Here is a 4,277-nt window from a genome sequence, read left to right as displayed (position 1 = left end):
CTGGGAGATAAGAGAGCCTAGTGGACCACTGAAGTGAGGGGTGGGGGGGGGGTGGGGGTGTTGACACTCATCACCCGGTTCAGTACACTCCCCATAGAGATGGCATGGCGTGTCATTACCCAGTTGAACGAGGAGAGAGATATTCCTGATATTCCCTCTCAGTGCCCTTGGCTGTACCGCCGCGATCAGATGGGCCCGTCCGTCAGATCTCATCGGGAGGCGGCGTTGTTAGATCTGAGGGGAAATGCTATGACACGTCGATCCCCTGACCTCTGATCCCCTTAATCTGGGACGAGCGTCAGACACACACACTCCCCTGATCACAGGACACACGACAAGCTGTATGTGGTGTGTGTCACTTTGCGCTGGAGTGGAAGGAATATGAATGGAGTCTGCGTGTATTAAGTGGCAGAGCTCCCGTATCGCCCCTTCATGATGCCCAGCAGGCATGAGTTGGCATGGCCCCTGAACCCTATGCCAACACTTTGTGTATCTGTTTTGTTGTAGGAGGATCCATTCACTCATCCCCTTAAAGTCTATGTTTTCCCTGAGGCAGATAGAAACATATACTTGGATTCTGGCTTCCTATGCTGTGAGTCACTCGTACTTCTCTGTTCTGGGACAGCACTCACAGAACTCTAATTAGACCTTTCCTTCATTCAATGTCACTCCTCAACTTCAAAAGCGAAGAAATTCGCTATGGAGAAGAGGACACCCTGTGAAACCCTAGAAGTCTTCTCCATGCTGTTTGCAGTTCAAGCCACATACAATAAGTGCAGCGAGTGACAGTTTCTGCAAGCATTTGACAAGTTTTCAAATGTGTTCCTTCAACTTCACTTCAGTCAGAGTAGTTTCTTCAGTAATCACTCTGTCTCCCTGCTTCAAATGCTAGATGGTTATGCTAATAAAACACATGTATTCAGACTTCCTAATTCAATGGCTGTTGAATATTTGAATTGTGAATATTTTAAACTGTGAGTTTTTGGATACAACAGTGGGATTTTCTGTCATATTGGGTAAAATATACTCTCTCTGTCTGATGCACGCACCCGTGCATACACCCCAGCTAGCACATAACGTTCTGAGAACTTGGTGAGAGCTTGGTGAGAACTTGGTTGTCCTATGGTCCTTTTGCATACGACCTTTGCACTACTTTCTGGGAATGGTGCAGGAAAGTTGCTTGGCTTGGGAACATTCTCAAAATCTAATCAAGTCAAATGTTATTTGTCACATGCGTCGAATACAACAGGTGTAGTAGACCTTCCTGTGAAATGCTTACTTACAGGCCCTTAACCAACAATGCAGTAAAGAAAAATAAGAGTTAAGAACAATATTCACTAATAAACTAAAGTAAAAAATAAAAGAGCAACAATAAAATAACAATAATGAGGCTATATACAGGGGGTACCGGTACAGAGTCAATGTGCAGGTTTGTTGAGGTAATTGAGGTATTATATACATGTAGGTATGGGTAAAATGATAATGCATGATAATAGATAATAAACAGAGAGTAGCAGCAGCGTAATAAAAGGGGTGGGGGGGAGGAGGGTCAATGCAAGTTGTCCGGGTAGCCATTTGATTAGCTGTTAAAGCAGTCTTATGGTTTGGGGGTAGAAGCTATTAAGAAGCCTTTTGGACCTAGATTTGGTGCTCCGGTAATGCAGAGAGAATAGTCTATGACTAGGGTGGCTGGAGTCTTTGGCAATTTTTAGGGCCTTCCTCTGCAGATTTAAGGAACTTAAAAAAAAACACTGATGAAAAAAAACTATTACTTTAACAGAACGTTTCCTAAACGTTTAATTTCAACTGGTAATGTTCTAGGAATTCTCTCCAACTGGTTTGACACACAGAACATTTCACACAGGTTCCCATGTGGTTCCATTCAACATCATATTTAACTACATCCTGGGTAATTTCTCAAAAATGGTGTGACTTAAGTGATGATCTCAGAACGTTCAGAGAATGTATGGCTCTCTTTTATGTCAGTTCTTCACAATATTCTGGGAATGTTTCAAAAAATATATTTGTACACATTAACATCAATAAGTTTTAAATTCCGTTCTCAGATCATGAAGAAAAGTTTCCATAGAAACCACAAGAACACTTAAGTAACATTCAGAGAACGTTCTAAGAATGTTATTTTAAACATATACATTACGTTCTCAGCATCAACAAAACTCTCTCTATCCTCTATCTTGTGTGTTAGGTGTGTTGGTCGCGTCCTCTAATTGTCCACACCTGATCTTAATGAGTGCTTGTTTCCTTTGAAATGGGCTCTGTTTGAATAGACTAAAATGAACAACTTTGTATGCTTAAAAAACATGATGCTAGCGCCGCCCTGGTGATGCAGTGGACTAATTCCATGGATAGAGAACAGAATATTATAGGTTTGAATCTCACTTATGCTGTGTCACAATAAAAATGTGTTCGCATGATTAATGCCTTCCCAGTCTACAGTTCAGTCATATATTATGACTACATTTACATTGCGTTTTGGACTTCAGCAGGTGTTTTGGACTTCAGCAGGTGTTTTGGGGGGCTGTCGAAGTTCGTTAGCCGAAGTCTACAACCCTTCGTCGGTGATTGGTCAACAGTACTTCTTGTAGGAGTGGGAACATGAAGTGTTTGTTGTCATTCAACAAGAGACGACTAGTTTTGATGTACATTCTTTTACTTGAGAAATACTGCACCAAACATTTTAGCTAGATGTAAAATTGCACGACTCCTCGTTAAAAATGTTAATGACAGATTTCTTGATTTATCTTAGATGAATTCAGACTATTTTGAAGTCATGTTTCTGGCTATGTTGTTGCTACAGTGGTTCAAGAGGGACAAACAACATAAATATTTCTGCATATTTTTCAAGCAAAGGTGTTTAAGGAGTATGAGAGCACAGCTGGTCGCTTCACCTATCCGAGTTCTGCTAGGAGCAAACCAAACCTATTTATGTGTACACCTTAAGGAAAGGAATTTCCATGTGTCCTATCTGTGCTTGGAGTTAAAAAAAGTTAACTCAAAATAAGTTCGCAATGTTATTAAAAGTCTTATTCAGTGAAAGTTTTAAGGAAGTTGTTCAAAAACCTCGAGAGTTAATAAAACCTCCCAGGAGAACATTCAACGAACCAGAGTAAAACTTTCTTAGAACCTTCCTGAAACCTACAAAAACAAACATTACCAGAACAGTAAAATTTCTCTCTCTCACACACACACACACACACACACACACACACACACACACACACACACACACACACACACACACACACACACACACAAAATACATAAACAGAGCTGGTATTTTTAATTAAAGTGATTCACGAGCTGTGTTTTGCTTCAAGTAGCATCCAGTAGCCTTCAGCGGCCCCAAAGAGCCTGGTCACACTATTGAAGGAGATCCTCACTGTGAATTTGAAAAGCCTCTCTCCTCTCCACACCCTCCTGCCTATTAACAATGCACTAGGAATGTCAACTATCATCATAATGTAACAAAGCACAAACACAAACAAACAGCCTCTTCTCTGCACTTCAATAAAACACATGCAGGCCATACTCAGGCTTTGGTTGGCCAACCCAGTCCATTAATTAGTAGCTCTGTGTGTGTGAGTGCATCTCCCTCTAAAAGCTGCATGTGTCCTACTTTACCAGACTAAACACTAAACACCCCATCCATGTCTCATTTCCCATCTTACTTCATTCCCTAAACTGTCTGGATCCTGCCTTCTCCACGAACCCCTGAAGCACTCCGCATAAAGTCATTGAGGTCATTCATCACAAATTAAAATGTATATGTTAAAAATCGGCGACAACACAAGGTTTCCTGGACATAAAAATGACATGTTTTTCTGACTCTGCTCTGAGTCGGAGCTGGTGGGAAGCGGGCGGCTTGGAATCGGCAGCTCTATGCGCTCTGAGCGAGCACCTCCTCAATTAGAGCTAAGCTCAGACATCAATAGGATCAGAGGAGAGTTTGGCTGCTCCTCTTATCCTGCCTAGGGACACCATTGTGACAGGCTGCGCCGCAAACCGTTCCGCATGGAGACCAGGCAGAGAAAGCTTGTGGAGGCATTGTGGGGACAACCATTGTCAAATGCTCCTTTCCACCGACAAGGCCATTGGAAAAACTATCCATGCAAAGACATAACTATCCATCTATTATAAAAGAAAGCTAAGGATTTTCTTCTCCGCCCGGGCATTAAATTACAGAGACACGCAGTATCAGTCAGCGACAGTCTCCCCCTGGGTTTAGCAGAGGTCTTGCCCCTCCTCAACCCACTAGC

This window comes from Salmo trutta, chromosome 23 (assembly GCF_901001165.1).
Source record: "Salmo trutta chromosome 23, fSalTru1.1, whole genome shotgun sequence".
In the NCBI taxonomy this organism is placed as follows: domain Eukaryota; kingdom Metazoa; phylum Chordata; class Actinopteri; order Salmoniformes; family Salmonidae; genus Salmo; species Salmo trutta.
Note: the sequence above shows the minus strand (reverse complement) of the source record.